This window comes from Lactuca serriola, chromosome 6, assembly GCF_051521515.1.
Source record: "Lactuca serriola cultivar US96UC23 chromosome 6, Lser_US96UC23_V15, whole genome shotgun sequence".
Lineage (NCBI taxonomy): Eukaryota > Viridiplantae > Streptophyta > Magnoliopsida > Asterales > Asteraceae > Lactuca > Lactuca serriola.
The window spans coordinates 124659921-124681365 of NC_136413.1; positions in this window are offsets into that span (position 1 = coordinate 124659921).

Below are 21445 nucleotides of genomic sequence, written 5' to 3' on the forward strand. Positions count from 1 at the left end.
TTCATTCTCCACCGATGCGGTTTTGCATCAAACATCCTTGGTTGCACTTGGAGATCCCTTTTTGTAGCCTGATGGATTGTTGAGAGGTTCAACTATGTATCTTCCTTTCACTCTCCATGAATTTCTTTCTGATAGACCCATGGTTTCATCTGTATTGTCGATTGGAGCTGACCAAAAATATTCGTCACATCCATCTTTGTTATCTTCATTAACAAGGGACGTTAATTCAGCAGTTCTATTTTTATCAAGTCCCGTGGTTGCAAAAACATGATTTGGAACAGCTTAAACCTTTTGAAAAATAACAACCTTTTCTTTCAAAGATTTTGGTTTATTTACTAAAAGACGTGCGAACTCTACTGAATTTTAAGAAATTAATACTTTCGAGGGTTTAGGTTTGTTTTTAACAAACGCTGAACAATCAATCTCATCTTCTATAGAGATTTCACTCACATAAGTGTTATCATCGAATGCAAATGTTTTTTCAAAATTAAGTTCATTATCTGAACTCAAGTTTGAATTCAATGAGTCAAATTTCTGTACAGTGTCGGTTTTGATTTTCAGTTCATCATTTTCATTTAAAAGCTGCTTTAACATGTTCTTATGTTCCTTGGACTTAATTTAAGTTTCAATTTTGTCCATTCCTACCCTGTAGGCATCCGAAACTTTATCAGATGAGATGATGGTAAAATCATTTTATGAACTTTCTTACCAATCTCACAATCAAGATGAATTGAGTAATATTAAAATAAAGCCTTTTTGCAATTAAACATAAAATATTACATTGTTTCAAAAACATTAAATTGTCTGTTTGCAAATCAATAAGTTCATCCCTAGACTTAGAAATATCCAACTCCAACTTTTCTATCCAATTGCTCCTCAATCTTTGACGAAAACCTGCTAATTTGATCGGTTAAGTTAGAATTTGTCAATCGAGTTTGTTTCAAACAGTTACTTATACCAGAAAATGTGAATTTTAAATCATTTAGTTCAGTTTCATATCTACGCACATGAATATTAAGATATTCGAGAATGGAGTTTACCTTGTTGATCATTTGATCACATTCATTGATCAACGCATACATCGACTTTACAGCAAAATAGCTATCGTTCTCACATCCAGTGTCAGTGGCATACCCTCACATCTGAGACACACCATTTGTCACCATAAAAGATTTTCCTCCAATATGCAAGTCCTCATCTTTCGTAAAAAAGCTTTTAACATGAGTATGTTAGGTTTTGAGCACTATTACACTCCTATGGTACACATGCATCCCTAAATGCTTTGGATCTATGTTCTCTCTAATTAAACATGCATATTTTCAATTTTGTAAAGCATATATCCTAACTAGCATACGAATTGTCAAATAAATAATACATTTAGTTATATGACTTACCTCTTAGAAGGACTTGTAGTTCTTGACCTTTGAAAGCTTGAGCGCCTCAAGTGTGATGCCTCTAATGGTTCACAAACGCCAATATGCAAGAGGAAGATTGACAGAATAAGTTACTTAGTACAAACTCAATACACACTCTCCAAGGATGCTTTCGCAATCGATTTTTTCTCTAGGGGCTTATTTATGGTGTGGCAAGTGTTAGGGTTACACCTTGTAATCGCTAATGACCTTTCATATTACTTAGGCTCCATGGGTTAAAACTTCCATGGATTATCTCATTGATTTAGCCCGTCCTAAATAACCATGTATTATTAGCCCACACTATTAGAATCATTTATTTACACAATCAATTCCCAAATATTTAATTAGTCTCTTTTGAGCACAAAATTTATTCCAAGTTAATTCTTGATCAATACTAATTAAATAATATGATCTCATATTAATATATTAAACTTGTAACATATTAATAAATCATAAGTAACCTTATTCTAAAAAGTCCATCCTATCAAATTGCACTGGTAAAGGCAAGGACCATGCTACATTCGGGTCAAGTACATCCCGATTATAGTTATGGGCTTAGACACCAAATCCAACAGTCTCCCACTTGGATAAGTCTAATAACTATAGCTGCCAATGCGGCTTCAGGATCCGACTTAGCAATCGTAAGATTTCAAAAGCCACGGTCGAACTCTAACCTAGTTAGTGACGCATCCTTCAGATAATGGATCATATATTCCTCTGTTCTCAAGATATCTATGCGGACAAATACATGTAACATAGTCATACTTATTGTCCTGCAATTTGTTTCCTGATTTCCAATTCGTCTGACATAGAACAGAACTGAACACATCAATGCCACAAGCATGCCTTATCCAAATCATTGGACAAATCAATATTCAACACATTATTTCCTAGGTTATTTACAACCATCATAGTTTCATATATACCATTACAAGTTAATGCTTCAAAATAAAATAAACCCTTGTAATAAGCACTATTACCACCAATTTCATTATTAAAAGAAAAGGTAAAACCTTGTTTATACAAACTGTGAAAGGAAATAATATTTCTCGCCATATCAGCTGAGTAACAACAATTATTCAAATCTAAATTTAAACCATTTCTAAGCAACAAAGAATAAGCTATTATCTTGGTCACATGCGGCACTTTCCTATTTCCCATGATTAAGTTTATCTTCCTGTGCTCCACATCCCTACTTATTTTTAGTCCCTGCACATTAGAACAAATGTAAAATACACAACCTGTATCAAGGACCCAAGAATTAGCATGTGATGAGTTATTAGATTGAATAGAGTAAATACCTACAAAGGAGGGCTTGATCTTGCCATCCTTTATGTCCTAAAAGTACTTGGAGAAGCTTCGTTTCTAGTGCCCATTTTCATGATAGTGGAAGCACTCTGCATCCTCTGGATTGGAAGAGGGATTAGCAGAAACAACTTTGGTCCCACTTGAAGATGATCCATCAAAAGACTTTCCCTTGCGGCTCTTGTAGGGAGCCTTCCTCTTCTTTCCCTTCCCATGTCCGATTGGCAAAACAGAGGCAAAGGTAGTACTAGTAGGATTAGACATAACCGACTTTGCCTTCAAATTGCTTTCTGCAGTTCTTAAAAGGCCTTGAAGCTTGCTAAGACTGACCTCCTCCTTGTTCATATGATAGGTCATACGAAACTGGTCATGATAAGAAGGTAAAGAGTGTAAAATTATGTCTATAACCAACTCTTCATCAAAATTGACATTTAATTTTAGCAAGCGTCAAACATATCTATGTATCTTTTGCAAGTGGGCCGTGATGGACTCTCCATCCTTCATTTTGGTTGTAATCATGGAGGCAATGATTTCATACCTCTCCTACCGAACACTTTCATGGTAACTTTCCATCAAATCTTGATACATTTCAAAAGGATAGTAGTCCTCATAGGACACGACACCTTTATCGCATCCCTCTCATGAGTAGTATGTTCAAAGAATTGTTCGGGAGTAGCAATGGTTACATCAATCTCCTTAAGCTCTTTATCAAGGACATATTCTTTGTCCGCATAGTGAATGGCCATTCAGATGTTTTTAATCGATTCATTGAAGTTCGAGCCATCAAAAATGTCCCTCCCACATAGGTTCATGAGGAAAAAAGTGCCTAAAGAGATTGGGTTGGAAGCATTATTTGGGATATACATCTGAAAAAGAAGAAGAACAAAGTTTAGATTAGATGAGTATCCTTAGTATAACACCCAAATGAAATATTAAGGCTAGGACCCAACATAATATTCTACAATTGCAAAGAGGGATGCCGTAATCTAACTGTAAAATATTTAAAGGTAGGCAAATGACGATTTACCAATTTCCACCATAAAAAACGAAATCAATTATTAAGTTTTAATTGGATTGAAATTTCGAGATCCTTTGAGATTCATTGAACTTTTCAATGGCATGTTTAAATCTCGATTGTGCTCTTCAAGTTTTGACTGGGATGTCGAGCATAACAAACAAGGTGTGAAGAACCATGCAACTTATCTTGGCACAGTCAATGTTAAAAATTGCCTAATAAATGTGCCGGTTAACAACACACGCTCCACTGTTCTATGATTAAAATCAAGCTACCCTTTGCCATACATTGTCTGTAAGTCCCCAAAACTGGTACCAACTAGTGATCAAATACAAGAACAATCAATAATCAATGAGAACAAGAAGGAGTAGAAGTAATAATGATTCGTAAACAGTTCACGAGTGTAGACTCAACTACAACTACAAACACCATGTGAACCAAAAACCCCTGTTTTCAATTCACCTAACCGTAAACACTATAAACACGTAAAAAAAGAGTAACAAGACTCATTACACATGAATACCTAGCCCAAACCAACACAATATGACCTTACCGTCTCCCCCTTGGTTTGAAGATAGAATAAGTTCAGTCTTTCTCAATGATAAGCACATCAGACCTTCCCATTACTCCTAGCTACATTTTTTACTAATAATCTCTACGACCATTCTTGTGAACTCTTTAGCCACAGGCTCTAGAATTTCATTCTTGGTCACAATCTGATGTCGAGCTAGGTTATGAATGTCGTGTTTACCAAATTGAAAAAGATCCTTTAATTCAATTAGTCAAAAAGCACCGGTTGGAAATTTGAAGACTACAGTGGTTGTAGCTTCATCATAGACCCAAAACTCCATATTGTCCAATGATCCATCAAAAAAATGTTTAACAATAGGAATCTGTGTCATCTGTTTTGTAGGAGGCCACATTACATTCTTGAAGCTCTTGTTGGTCTTAGGGTCAAAAACACCTTTGGCTCCTTTGACGAAGGATTCAACAGTTTTCATCCCATCAAATTTCCTCTTAACTTGATTCTCCAAGAAAGGTTTGAAATCCATTCTTCATGGATCATTAGCTGGGTTTGAAAATGGATCATCGGGAAGTTCAGTGAGGTCCACCTTCTTCCAAAAAGAAAATTCATTCTTATGCCTGTAATACTCCACGTTTCCACTGTTGTGCTTTAACAACCAGCATTTTAATCTGTCATGAAAACCTCACATTAGAATTCTTGACCGGTTACCATACTTATCTCTAAATCGTTTCTTTTTGAGCTCGGTCACAGTCAGATGAGGTTGATCTCCATGAAATTTTTTGTCCGAGTTTTTCATGACGAGCAAAACTCCCTTTTATTGAGCAGAAACTCGTCTTGGGCCTTGCTTCCGAGTAATTTTTGGATGAGCTTGAGCAGGTTCACTCTCAAATCAATGAACAACTCTCGTGGTTCTGACTAGAGGATGATTAACAAGAGGATCCTGAGTAGCTTGGGAAGGAGCACAATGAGAATGTTCTTCTGCATTTGGTTCAGGGGCCGGTGTCTTGAATTTGTTGCCAAATTCACTGATTAGCTTGTTTTTCAGGTCGAAGTACCCAACAGTCAAGGCACCAAGGTTTCGTTGCAAGTCGGATATCTGTTTAGATTTTTTAGTATTTTCCTCTTCAAGCTCAGAAACTCTGACATCGAGATTTTCAATCAAAACATCATTTTCAATGATTTTTTGATTCAGAACACCAATCTGCTCCTTGAGCTCAGAAATTGATGGGTCCACTCCCCCTGAACTTCCTTCACCTATAGATATCCCTTTACCTCGGGGTGAAGGTTCAGAATCTTGTTGAGCCAAGAGCTTGGCAAGCCTCTCGAAGGCAACATCGTGCATAGGTTGTGGTGGCGAGGAACCCCCAGGAACAGAAGATCTCTCAGCTTCATACGAAGATCGAACATCACTTGGTCCTTCTTTCAAAACATGAGCATGTTGGGACGGTGTAGCAGTTGCAAAAGATTGTTGGGTTGGCGAAGCTTGTTCCCTAATCAGCACTCCCGGCCTAGGATCAACTCTTCTCCTCTTCATTGGAGGCTGGGACGCTTGTGTCATAATAAGATCACCTTCATCTGCCAAAGTGGCTAGAGTAGCAACTGAAAGGGGAGGAATCCTTCTAGTTGAATCCAGATTACCTGAAGTGTAGGCCATCTGATCCGTAGTTAGAGGTGTCACCTTGAGAACATTACTAACTCCCTCAGTCTCCATTGTAGGTTGTACAAAATAATGGACAACATCAAAGAACGAATTGTGTTCCTTATTACTTGGCCTGAAATCACCACCCCACTCGAAATCGAATAATAAGTTATCACCATAAAATCCGTATAGATCACCATGTTGATCCATATTAATTGCATCATCATCCTCATCATCATCAAATTCAAGCATATCATACCCTAGATTCATCACATCTTTACCTTCATCATCATCATTAACCTCCACATTAGTCATCGGTACGTGTTCCTCGGAAACAATTACAACGAGAGGAACAATTTCTTCTTCATGCTCAGAAGTGGTAATACCATCATCTTCATCATCTTCATTGATTGAGGAGCTTTCTGACTCGAATGCTTCATTGATCTCCGAAAACTGGCAAAACTTATCCAATGGGTACTTTCCTTAGAATACAAATTTCGTACCCTTGCGATTTTGTTTTATGAGGCCAAAAGTATTAGCATGCAACGACTTCAAGTGAAAAGTTTCACCTCTTCTTTCTAACTCCAGATATTTACTGTCAAATATCATCTGGAGAAACCTTAGGAATATCAGAAATTTATCCTTCCTTTTTCCTTCTAAATTGCTCATCATCTTATTCAAAATGTACCTTGAAAAGTTGAACTAAGACTCATGGCAAGAGCAGCAATAGCACCAGTTTTCAATAAGGAAATCTCATCAGCACCAGATTTCCTGCCAGAGATGCAAACTACGAATGAGTGAACAAAAATCGCCAGTAAGGAGGACAAGGCATCTTCACGGTAGGCGGAAACACTCCTTCATAACCCATTCTTTCAAGAATCCCTTCAGTTTGATCGATAGAAATCTCAGTTTGAAACCCAGGTTGGTCATTGATTTGTAGCACTTCCCGAATAGTTTGCTCAGACACTACAAATTTTCTTCCATGAATAACAGATTCCACCGTGTCTTCTTAATATTCTCCTTTACTCACAGAAGCTTTGTTCCAAAACTGCTTCCCTAAGTCTTGACAAATGATGGGATTTGACCTGAAGCCATGTCCAAGACAACATCTCTTCAGTCCATGAATCATGGTCCTAAATTCTTGGTGTGCTGCTGAGGGATCAAACAAGAAAGCAACAATGTTGTGGTTATCCAAAAATTTGAAATATGCCATTTGATCTGCACCAAACGAGCAAAGTGAGAAAACTAATGATTTAATCAATTAAAATTTAATTTTTCTCATTTATCAATTGATTAGGACCTAATTCAATTTTATTTGGATAAAAAACAAGTTTATGAAAAAAAAACAGGTTCACATCCATAAACGGGTTTACGACTGTAAACGTATTTACTGTTGTAAATGGTTTGCGACCGTGAACATTGTTCGATGGCAAAATCATTTTCGCTTCAAAATCCTTCAAAACGCGATCGATTCAAGTTAATTTCAACCTGGTGAGGGCCGAATTTGTTGTACCTAAAAGAATCAAAGGTCAATTTCCGAAGAAACCAACAAATAGATGGTGAATCAGAGATTAGATCGAAGAACAGTGAGAGAAACTGAGATGGGGTTTGCGGCTGAACACGAAAAAGTGAGGGTAGTCAGGTTTTCAGCCGGAAACCTTACCTTTTATACACTGGCCATTTCTGGCCCATATCCCTTGAGGTGCAAACCCAAGAGCTTCAAGCCCAAACCCAAAACATCCAAGTTTAATAAAAAAATAAAACATTTCGAAAACTTAAATATAAAATTAAAATTAAAATTAAAATTAAATCTAAAAAATAAATTCAAACTAACAGTTTTTTTTTAATTTTTAATTATAAAATAAAAATAAAATAAAATAAGATAACCCGAATTTCTCTTCGCCATTGCTAATATTATTTTTATGATTTTGGGATCAAAGTTTTAAGACAACCTTAATCTGTTTTTCAGTACCTCCACATTCATGAATAGATCTAGTAAATCGTCGGTATTGTGGTCCATTTAAACACGAAAGATTGTGACCAATTTGGACATGCTACAAGTGACAAGACTTTTGACACTATGATCCTAAATAATAATCCTAAAGGGACCATATAGCTGACGGCCAAGGATTTGTTGTCCACCTAAATTTAGGAGCGAGATCTAAAGACAACCTATTAAATGTTCAATTTTAGATGTACTAGAATGTGTTTCCCACTTCCTGATATACCCCGACAATCAAAAACATCCAAAGTACTCCTTACTTTAGATGAGCAAACATCTATTAAGGAAGACAATAGATTTAGAAATGCATATCACTTATTCCCAGGTCGGATATCTTCCAATCACGTAGAGGGATTAACATATGACTGACTGAATTAGAGGGATTGAGAAATAGAATGTTTCATATGCTGTGTTCCAGGTCGGATAAAATCTTATCACGTAAAGGAGACATTATATGACTAACAAAGAAAAAGAATTGCATATAGAAGGAGACGCGTAGAAATAGAGTTGCATATGTTCCAGTCCAGGTCAGATCTTTTCCAATCACGGAAAGGAGGCAACATATGACTAACAAAAAGAAAGTAAGAAAATAACCTTCTACATATGTACTTTATCGGAATTCCCAGTTTCCCTATCAGTACCAGAATTAAGGACATGCATCCATACATCGAGGAAAAGTTACGCCGCAGTTCTAGATACAGATTACTTTAGTGTAGCCCGCTGATTCCGATGTATATCTCACTGATCAATCTACCCGAGTGTCGTATTGTCGGACCAAATGGATCTATCTAAGTCAATACTTGTCAATTCCTTTCATAGTCCATCTATGCCTAGTCTGATCCATTGAAATCTTGCTTTCCTACCATCGCATTGAACACAGAGCCTACACGGTTCAGTGTTAGTACCTTATTAAATGAAAATTGTCAGTTATCACTTGGTTAATATCACTTCCCAACTAATTACCTGTAGACAATTTAGAACATATTTTTGGATTTTTGTAATTTATGATTTTTTTTGTTTTGTTTTTATTCCCCCCCCCCCTAAATTTCTGCATAGGAGAGAAAGGAAAATAAATGCACAAATTTAAACTAACCTAAAACAAAAAAATTAGTCTTCAAAACGTATCATTTTAATAAAAATCCACAAGCACATCGAATCGAGCTTTGTTGAACAGATCTGCCACATTATTATCAGTGTGAATCTGTTCCAAACGGATGAGTGAACACTCATAACAATCTCTATTGAAATGAACTTTGATGTCCATGTGCTTAGTTTTGGAGTGTTGGACAGGGTTTTTAGCTATTTGGATTGTAGCATCATTATCACAAAAGATTGGGGTGTCCAGAAAATTCAAATCATTCCAAAAGTTAATGTTGAATCCAGATTACTTGAGAGCAACAGGCAGAGGCAGCAACGTATCCTGCATCAGCTGTTGAGGTTGAGATAGTTTGTTGTTTTGTTCATTGCCACGACACCAAATGGTCTCCTAGGAATTGACAGCCCCATGAAGTTGATTTCCTGTCAAGTTCACAACCACCATAATTGCATTCAGCTAATGCATATAAATCAAAACATAATTTTTAGGATACCAAAGACCCAGTTTTGGGCTACCTTTGAGATACTTAAAATTTATTTTGAAAGCAATTATATGAGAGAGTTTAGGATTAGCCTGAAAACGTGCACATTGAGAGACTGCGAACATGATGTCGAGTCTGCTCACAGTCAGATACATCAGGGATCCGATCATCGATCTATACTTTGTTTGATCTATGGATTCTCCATCAGGATCTGGAGTCAACAAGGTTCGTTCAGCCATAAACGTCAAGGCAACTTTGGAATCTTTAAACCCAAACCACTCAAGCATGGCTTCAACATATTTTCCTTGATTTAAAAGGATTCCAGTTGAATCTTTTCGTACTTGTATCCACAAGAACATGGTCATTTCTCCCAAAGAACTCATCTCAAATACCTTCTTCATAACTGCCTCGAACTCTTTGCAGAGCTTCGAGCTTGTTGGCCCGAAAATGATGTCATCAACATATATTTGTACAAGAACTACTTTTGCATACACGTGCTTGATGAAGAGCATCTGGTCAATCATGCCTCTAGTATAGCCATGCTCAAGAAAATGATCTGTTACAGTATCATACCATGCTCGAGGAGCCTGATGTAAACCATATAGAGCCTTGTCTAATTTGTAGACATGATTTGGAAATTTTGAGTTGACAAAACCAGGAGGTTGATCAACATAAATTTCCCCTTTCACAGTTCCACGTAGAAAGGCGGCCTTAACATCCATCAGATAAATGGTGAACCTCATATAGGAAGCATAAGACCAGGAAGATACAAATAGCTTCAAGGTGCGCTATAGGAGCATACACTTTAGTGTAGTCAAGGCCTTCAATTTTTCGAAACCCACGAACAACCAGACGTGCTTTGTTGCACATAATTACCCCACAATTCTCTTGCTTATTACGGAACACCCAACACATGTCCAAAGACCTATTGCCCTTAGGTAGCTGAACCAGCTTCTGTGACAACCCGAAATTTCTATCTTGTATGTTTTTCATTATTACCCAAGTTAGCCTTCGTTTTGCTATTTTATAACAAAATGTTGGTCTATATGAGTGTCCTAGGCTTAGTATAACCTAGATATGAGTCTAAGGATGCATTGCAAAGTGTGTAGCATCAAGAAATCGGGCCAAACACACCAAAGGAGGTGTGTGCAGCCGCACACTCGCGTGTGCTGCCAGCCAGCCGCACACCCAACCGTATACACCCTCCAGCCTCACACTCGACCCTATATATAGAACACTCAGCCAACCTTACACCCTTTCCTGCCACTCCTTCAAAGCTGGAACTTTCTCTCTCTAGAATCTTCATCCAAGAACACTCTAAGGGCCTCAAAAACGTGAAGTACTCCTCCATTCAACTTGTTATATTGGTAAGACACCTGAATCTAAGCCTAAAACTTATAGTGTTCTTCGTGTTCGTCACCCTTTGAAGGTGTACGGCTACACATGCTATGTGTGACCGCACACACATCTTTTGGCCTGCATTTGATCATAATCCTTAATCCAAGCAAAGAAATGGCCAAAACACCACCCTAGGATGATCACCAAGCCATGGAAAATCGATTTGGACACTCTTCTCGGGAGTGTACGGCTGCACACAGGCCTGGCCGCACACATGTCCTTGCCGCACACCTGGCCGCACACTCACAAAGGTTGAGTTTGGTGGCCTTACACTCAAATCTAATGCCCCACACTCATTTAGGGAATTCAATGGGTGTTTGTAAAACTCATTTCTAAGTGTTCTCATGTCTCTAAAGTGTATCCATGCGCCTATTATTGGTTATACCCTAAATATATTCATATATGTGTTATTACATGTTAAATTAGGATCCGTTTGTGCTCACGACTCCATTCAACATCCGTCGATCCTATATCGATCTTTCATCTGAATTACTCACGACAGGTGAGTTCATAGCCCTGAATTAACCTTTTAAATGATTTTAACTGTTTTAATGGGGGGGGGGGGAATACAAGTTGAACTATATAGTTATTAGATCAATCACATGTGATTAATAACTGTATATCAAAATAGATTTTTGCATGTTAAACTGCTCTGTCCAGCTAAAGGTTTTTCAAATCATGTTTTCGAGTCTCGTTAAAGTACGAATATCCCTTTTTAGATTATTAAAGATTTTGCAAAGGTTTTCAAAGCTTGTTTTATAAAAGGACATCAAGTTATAAGTTCTTATTCATAAGTTTTCCAAAGGTTTTTACCAAATTTTCTTTTATGCTTTTATATTATAAAATGCATGCTCGTTTTTGTATAATTATATAAGTAATGCTTAAAGGACTTAGGAAGGCCATCTCGCCCTACCTCCTTTTCCTTGTTTGGATGTGGCTCTAGGGTATGGGTTATCTGTCCGAACGTCATTTAAATATTAGTTATATATCATGTATACATGTATGGTCATCAAAGTTCTCTCAGCCAGTTCATCTCCTTTGGGTAGCAAAGGCATCCTTCCATTATTCATATTTCTAGAACACTAGTATCTATTGTAGGAAGAGTTAGTAGATTCTATTTACTCTCTCACTCTCTCTCTTTCTCTCTCTCTCTCTCTATATATATATATATATATCTCTCTCTCTCTACTACGACGAATTACTCAGGAGTCAGTTCATTCGTGAGTGTATACTATTAGTATAATACCTTAAATGGATGTAACGCACTATTTCTCGATACGACGCTTCATAGCGCCATCGCCGTGTAACCAGAGTCTCCTGGAGGGAAAGCGGACATCACGTGTATAGATCTATACGAGACAGACACTCCCGCATCCTGACTGCTAGCTATAGTTCGAGCCGGTAAGGCCCATGGGTGACATAATTTTACTAACTCTACGTGTGACCTGGAGGGTCATCAAGGATTCAATCGTCAATCAGCATGGTTATATACGAGTTCACATTCAACCCTTTTATTTCCCTTTAGACTAAGTCGGACGTATTGTTCATTCGATACCCTCCTGGAGTCTATGTTTTATTCACATTTAGACTGAGCCAGGCGTATTGTTCATTTTAATACGCTCCTAGAGTCTATGTCTTATTACCTTTAGGCTTTGCGAGGCGTCCCACCTGGAGCCTATGTTTTATTTACTTTTAAGACTTTGCGAGGCGTCCTCCCGGGAGTCTATGATTTATTTACCTTTAGACTTTGCGAGGCGTCCCGCCTGGAGTCTATGTTTTATTTACTCTTAGCCGGCAGTGTTACTGCCGAGGTAGAATATTATTTTCCTTATTACTTTTAATTGTGATTTTCTCACAATCTCCTTGAAGTAAAAACTATATTTTGATAATGATAGTACCTTTTCGGAAAATGACTCTTTAAATATAAAACCGTCGGGTCTTGGTAGAAGATTACTTTTAATAGAGATACTCCTCGGTTTAAACATAAAACAATTAGGTCTTGGTAAAAGACTGCTTTTATTAGAAAATATAGGATTTTCTGGATAGGATTTCTAACACTCTGTAAACTCAAATCACCATCATCATGTGAGATTATTTTGAAGATAACATGTATTTATACCAATGTCATCAAATACTTATGAAATCAACAGCATCTAAAAATGCTGATACTCGCTTTCAAAATAACTTGTATTCTCTGGTCATCTGTAGACAGGTACACTCCGGAAGCTTTTGTGAAGACAGCCTTGTATCGAGCTGCACTCTATGTTATTCTCTGTATTTACTTGATGTTATTGTTAAATGTAACCTATGTAAATTTTTTACTATTAATGAAATGATTGTTGTACTTTGATTACTATACTGCATATGTTGTGATACTTGACATGACGTCCTCCACCCCAGAACGTTTCCGCCGTTCTTAGTTTTGGAGTGTGACAAATTGGTATCATAGCATTGTTTATAGTGAGCTCAGTATATCAAATAATAAAAGTTATAGAGCCTATAAATACATTGGGATAAAACACTCTGACCAAGAATTATATTTTAAAATATAACCATATTTTACCAAAGTGAAAGAACATCCAGAATCTAAATACCCGAACAAAGTATCACAAGAAGAACAAGAATGAAAGTCTTCGGATGTTGACCATTACCGTCAAACCTGGACAGTTATGTAATCGTAAGCTAGAATAAATATAACCTGATCAACTATATTTATTTGAGATGCGACTAACGTATGCTTGGGAGTGATGGTGGTGTTGCAATGAATCTGAAACTTACCAAATAGGAATTCTAGGGCCAAAGATAAAGTTTAAAATAATATAGGAGTATTCTAGGATACTAAAAGACTAACAATAAACCCAGATGCATGTTCTGAAGTTAAGAATCAAACATGTAATTAAAATACAATAGGGGTATTTTAGGATCCACAAATAACTTTGTGTGGAAAACTAAAAAGACTCTTATTGATATACCTATTATTACAGAGTTTATACTTTCAAGGTTATATATAGTAAGGATCTCATAGGCTAAGAATGTGTAGTTTCACTCTACTTCCTTTCCTTGTTTGGATGTGGATATAGAGTAGTATCACATATTAGAAGGCCTATCGGATCTAAGTTATATATGATTTGTGTACGCTATGTCATTGCAGCAGGACTCGATATGGATCACCCAGTGAAATGTTTTAATAATCTCTTAGGATTCTTTAGACATTTGCATTCTCGCGCGAACCCTTTTAGAAAACCTTATCCACTTCAGTGATCGGTAGAAGAGTCGATTTAGACCCAGAAGAGGTTCATTGCGAAGGTTTCCAATTTGGAAATAAATGAACAAGGTCGAGACTATTGAAGCCCCCATGTGCCTATACCTTGTAGGGACATCGGTGGGGAATTCGCCTGAATATCTGAGATTCTAGTCATCTATCATGAAGTGATGACACTCAGAATCGGAATCCGGGGTAAAGCGGAGCAGAAATTCAATATGTCTGCAAGAGAAGAAAACCCTAGGAAAATACCCGAAGAAAACCAACGCCGGTTCAAGTCAAGGATAAGAAGTGGGCAGAGGGAGCCAATACATGGAACCCGAGAAGTGTCTTTTCCTCGTTGTCGTCGCGCTAATAAATCCATAAAATAATACAATTTAGTGAGTTAGTGATCACACTACTCACACTATGTGTTAGATAAAGTATCTTTCCTGTCGCAAGTAATATGAATAAGTCAGATATCAAAACCTCGATTGAGAGTGTTTAGCCATAAGTTTTCATGAGCCCTTTTTCTTATGTTATCTTCGTTCTGAACTTTCCTCAAATCTTTTCAAAGCCGGAGAGTGAACCTCTCCAGTATAAAGATAACTTAGAAGGAATGAATCCCATTTTATGGCTTTCCGATACGCTTACTCCTACTCTGTTACCCGGACTGCATCATAGGGATGTAGGTCGACACTCAGATAACCATAACTCGAGGCGCGGGAAAATTTATGCCTATCATAGTGAAGAAAGATACGAATAGGGTTAACCATCGTCTCTCATCAGCTTGTGTTCCTTCTCGTGTAGGAAAAACCATGCCTCCGAAGAAACGTAACCAGCCAGCTGGCAAGACACCGACTTTCTATTCAATGAAGCTACGTTTCAATCTGCAGTCTCAGCAGCCGTAGCAGCTGTCATGGCCCATCTGAATGCTAACAACGCCAATGTTAGCAAGAGTCCTATAAGGATTTCCGATCAAAGCAATGAACAACAGCAACCAACACCAGTGTGTAAAGCTACCCAAGAACCCCAACCTAATCCACTGAAGAGAAAGTTTAAGAACGAGGAGGGAAGTACCTCGACTCAAGGACCTTCCAAAGGGCAACGAGCTGAGGTAGTTAATACCCCTATCAACCCTTCCGTCCTGACTCCAAGAAGACCATACCTAGGAAACCTTCCCCACTGCATCAAGTGTAACTACCATCATCATGGTATTTGTCAAGAGCTATTTTGCATTAGGTGCAACCTGAAGGGGCATGCCGCTCACTTCTGTAGAACCTCAATTGAGTTCATTACATCAACCACCAATGTGGGTACTAGTCTAATATGCCACCTATGTGGTGAAATTGGGCACTTCAAGAGGGACTGCCCAACTGAAAGAAATGACAAAGGCGCAGGAGGAGTCTAACTCTAATGCCTAGGGGAAGCATCAATGAACCCGGTAGAATTTTGGTATGTCTCTTAATCCTAAGTAACTAACTGAAAACATTAAATGATTAATCCTAATTGTAATTACTCTCTCGTTAAAAGTGAAAGTTGCAGCGCTGTTGCAAAATTCATAAATCCATCAGGTAAAGCTATGATGGCTTGGTATATTCGTTAAGGCCATTTATAATTAAGATTGACAGACCTCGAGTGAGTGATGTCGCCTCAACTCCTGTTCCTTGTTTGGTTGTGGATTTAGGGCGGAGTCACTCAGTCAACAGTCCTTTTAATCTTAGTTATACATGACTAGTGTATGCTAGGCGATTATAAAGAGGCCTCGTAAGAAAGTCGTTCATGAAAAGTACACTATTCCAAAACATCAAGACCCCCTATAGCCCGCGTCGATTCTATCGGTCCAAGTATCCACGATAGAGGTACCTTGGACGAAACCCGAGACGCTAAGAACTTGTGTGCTCTGTTCAGCACATGGTCCTATTGATCTTCATTCCATATTGTGTCGATGCCTAAATTCGACACTACCGTCAATCATGGTTCGACTTGGTGCGACCATGTGAAAATTTCTGGTGTCGTGTAAAAAGAACTTTCGCCCTAGCCTCTGCGTCAAATAGATATTCTTCCGAACCTAATAAGAAAACCTAATGCGAACCGTCAGTCATCTCTCTTATCCAAGCCTTCTGAAGTACCCAGAAGAAGGGTACCCCGTGCCGTTAACCAACCTCTCCTTAGACAGATAGAACCCGAAGCGAAAGGCACCGCAGGTATCCCAGAAGACAATAACCACCCGAGGCCCACTCAGTAGATCCCCCAGAAAGACCCTTAGCACCTCACCATCAGGTTCATGAATCAAGAGAAGGAACTCATGGAATTAACTTACTACCATTGAGTATATGCATTAGAGTGGTATATAATTTAGATCGATAAGATTTAAGATGTGCGCTTCTTCCTTACTCCCTATTCCTCCTTGGGTTGTGGGTCTGGGGTGGAGCCACACAACTGAACATCCCATCGATCTCAATTATATACAACTTGCATACACCAGGTATTAGTGATTAAGCCAAGTATGAGCTCTACCACAAACCTTATAATAAGACCCTTCATCCTTTCCCCTGTAGAAAAGGAACTGAAGTCAAGAAAACCGCTTTGGGTTGAGCTACTAAAATGACCACAAATCCGAAATTTGTCGTCATCCCGGTTGAGCCAACATAGTAGCTAACACCCTCGGCTAGGAAAAGTAACTCGAGTTGTAAGAGTCAAACATTAACTACGACCATCCATTCATGCGTAAACCCCACGAGTTAAGCATCTCAACAGAGATCCTAGAAAACCTGAAAGTTATGACAGGTTAAACTCTGAGAGAAGTGGATGAGAAAAATCAGATGTCCTGAGTGATGGAACCCTATACTCTCTAGATTTAATCTAGATCGAGAAAACTCAAAAACACCGGAAGAGCAGTTGCAAGTAATACTCGCACTACCCGGGCATTTCGTCCATCCAGTTGCAGATGAGTAAGTACCTAGGACTCGCCTCCTCCTCACGCGAGAGAAGTCACCGTCGCCCTATAGACAATGGATGTCATTCTCCAAGGTTAATACTAGAACGTCCAGAACCACATAACCACCTCCGCAACCAAGAATAATTGAATAAAGTAGAATGGTATGTGGCGTTAAGCCTTATAACCCAAATCATAAAGAGATTGTAGACTGGACACCAGTCTGGGTGTTAGTCGATGGGTTATACAATAGCACGCGCTTCCTGCGATCTGGAGGGAGCCGACACCTTAGAGAATAAGGGCTTGTCGTAGAGATGTGTGGGACTACTAGGTGATCCAAAGAATACTATCTCAAATGAAATGGTAGAACCACCTCCTGAAATAGTCCAACACTTCATAAAATCTCAAAGGGCTAAGTTAGCCCTTATCAGAGACTATTATCCATGAAACAGCGAAGTGAGGAAGAGCATGATTCTTTCTGTTTAGAGATCGTGCTGTGAAAGCATCTATATGATGATAATGAAAATGAAAATTTTCTAAGTGTCATCTGGTAAAATCCCCTGTCATACCGGCCTTGATAGTTTCCGTTAGAGACACCTCAAAAATTAGAAGTGCATATCCATTTTGCACTACGTCGGGATAAATGCCACGTAACCAATAAAGACCAGTATACAACCAATACATCTGATGACCCAGAAAGCCTCCAAAATCCAATTAGTAGGAAATACGAATCAGAAGACGACCTGAGCCTTCTAAGAACCAACCCGGAAACTACACCCTCAGTGAGAGAGAACTTTTGGAACTTCAAAATGGCGATCACGCTAGTGATGATCTCACCATGGAAGTACATTATGTTCTAAGTACTGAACCATCCTATCTTCCCAAGAGCTTAGAACCACTGGAGATTCTTGAAAAGAATCGGTCCAGCTTCCGTCAGACCTCGATTACTTTTGGAATTCCATTAATTCCACCGTAGTCTATTCACGTCTCCAGCATGGACAAGGTGTTGGTCCGGCGTAACTTCTATAATCCCACTCGTCGTGATAGAAATAATTGGGAACCCTAACTTCATAGAGGAACCGGTAGGAATCATGAACTGAGAGGTCAAGCGAACGAACCGAATCCGCATCTGGCTAGTGAAGGTTCGCTGGAGCGCCAAGCGAAAACCAGAGTTCACTTGGGAGCCCGAGGACCAAGCGAGTAAGAAGTACCCTCACTTCTTTACTCAATTGTTCATACCTACTTCTTTGCCTAAACTCTAATTTTGCGACGAAATTCCCTCTAACGGGGGGATGACGTGAAAACCCGAAATTTCTATCCTGTACGTTTTTCATTATTACCCAAGTTAGCCTTCGTTTTGCTATTTTATAACAAAATGTGGGTCTATATGAGTGTCCTAGGCTTAGTATAACCTAGATATGAGTCTAAGGATGGATTGCAAAGTCTGTAGCATCAAGAAATCGGGCCACACACACCAAAGGAGGTGTGTGTGGCCGTACACCCGCATGTGCAGCCAGCCAGCCGCACACCCAACCGCATACACCATCCAGCATCACACTCGACCCTATATATAGAACACTCAGCTAACCTTACACCCTTTCCTGCCACTCCTTCAAAGCTGGAACTTTCTCTCTCTAGTATCTTCATCCAAGAACACTCTAAAGGCCTCAAAAACGTGAAGTACTCCTCCATTCAACTTTTTATATTGGTAAGACACCTGAATCTAAGCCTAAAACTCATAGTGTTCTTTGTGTTCGTCACGTTTTGAAGGTGTACGGCCGCACACGCTATGTGTGACCGCACACACATCTTTTGGCCTCCATTTGATCATAATCCTTAATCCAAGCAAAGAAATGGCCAAAACACCACCCTAGGATCATCACCAAGCCTTGGAAAATCGATTTGGACACTTTTCTCAGGAGTGTACGACCGCACACAGGCCTGGCTGCACACATGTCCTTGCCACACACCTCGCCGCACACTCAAAAAGGTTGAGTTTGGTAGCCTTACACTCAAATCTAATGCCCCACACTCATTTAGGGACTTCAATGGGTGTTTGTACCACTCATTTCTAAGTGTTCTCATGTACCTAAAGTGTATCCACGTGCCTATTATTGGTTATACCCTAAATATATTCATATATGTGTTATTACATGTTAAATTAGGATTTGTTTGTGCTCACGACTCCATTCGACATCCGGCGATCCTATATCGATCTTTCATCCGAATTACTCACGACAGGTGAGTTCATACCCCTGAATTAACCTTTTAAATGATTTTAACTGCTTTCATGGGGGGGGAATACAATTTGAACTATACAATTATTAGATCAATCACATGTGATTAATAACTGTGTATCAAAATAGATTTTTGCATGTTAAACTGCTCTGTCCAGCTAAAGGTTTTCAAATCATGTTTTCGAGTCTCGTTAAAGTATGAATATCCATTTTTAGATTATTAAAGATTTTCCAAAGGTTTTCAAAGCTTGTTTTATAAAAGGACATCAAGTTATAAATTCTTATTCATAAGTTTTCCAAAGGTTTCTACCAAATTTTCTTTTATGCTTTTATATTATAAAATGCATGCCCATTTTTGTATAGTTATATAAGTAATGTTTAAAGGACTTATGAAGGCCAGCTCGCCCTACCTCCTTTTCCTTGTTTGGATGTGGCTCTAGGGTATCGGTACCTTGTTTGGATGTGGCTCTAGGGTATCGGTTATCCGTCTGAAGGTCGTTTAAATATTAGTTATATATCATGTATACATGTATGGTAATAAAAGCTCTCTCAGCCAGTTCATCTTCTTTGGGTAGCAAAGGCATCCTTCCATTATTCATATTTTTAGAACACTAGTAACTATTATAGGAAGACTTAGTAGATTCTATTTACTCTCTCACTCTCTCTCTCTCTCTCACTCACTCTCTCTCTCTAGTACGACAAATTACTCAGGAGTCAGTGCATTCGTGAATCTATACTATTAGTATAATACCTTAAATGGAATGTAACACACTATTTCTCAATACTATGCTTCATAGCGCCATCGCCGTGTAACCAGAGTCTCGTGGAGGGAAAGCGAACATCACGTGTATAGATCTATACGGGACAGACACTCCCACATCTTGACTACTAGCTACAGTTCGAGCTGGTAAGGCCCATGGGTGACATAATTTTACTAACTCTACGCGTGACCTGGAGGGTCATCAAGGATTCAATCGTCAATCAGTATGGTTATATACGAGTTCACATTCAACCCTTTTATTTCCCTGTAGACTGAGTCGGACGTATTGTTCATTCGATACCCTCCTGGGGTCTATGTTTTATTCACCTTTAGACTGAGCCAGGCGTATTGTTCATTTTAATACGCTCCTAGAGTCTATGTCTTATCACCTTTAGGCTTTGCGAGGCGTGCCACCTGGAGCCTGTATTTTATTTACTTTTTAGACTTTGCGAGACGTCCTCCCGGGAGTCTATGATTTATTTACCTTTAGACTTTGCGAGGCGTCCCGCCTGGAGTCTATGTTTTAATTTACTCTAAGCCGGAAGTGTTACTGCTGAGGCAGAATATTATTTTCCTTATTACTTTTACTTGTGATTTTCTCACAATCTCCTTGAAGTAAAAACTATATTTTGATAATGATAGTGCCTTTTGGGAAAATTACTCTTTAAACATAAAACCATCGGGTCTTGGTAGAAGACTGCTTTTAATAGAGATACTCCTCGGTTTAAACATAAAACAATTGGGTCTTGGTAGAAGATTGGTTTTATTAGAAAATATAGGATTTTCTGGATAGGATTTCTAACACTCTGTAAACTCAAATCACCATCATCATGTGAGATTATTTTGAAGATAACATGTATTTATACCAATGTCATTAAATACTTATGAAATCACCAGCATCTAAAAATGTTGGTACTCGCTTTCAAAATAACTTGTATTCTCAGGTCATCCGTAGACAGGTACACTCCGGAAGCTTTTGAGAAGACAGCCTTGTACCGAGCTGCACTCTATGTTATTCTTTGTACTTACTTGATGTTATTGTTAAATGTAACCTATGTAAAAATTTTACTATTAATGCAATGATTGTTGTACTTTCATTACTATACTGCATATGTCGTGATACTTGACATGACGTCCTCCACCGCAGAATGTTTCCGCCGTTCTCGGTTTTGGGGTGTGACAGCTTCCAAACCCCCAATTTCTCATATTGATTTTGTACCATGTGCATCGCATCAACCTAACTAGGCTCATGTAGTGCCATTTCTGCATTCTTTGGCTTGATCTGAGAAATGAAGCAAGAGTAGAGACAAGAGTTGACATCTCCACTCTGACTTCTCATTTTAACTCGCCTACTTGACCAATGACGTTTTCGATCGGATGATCACGTTGAAT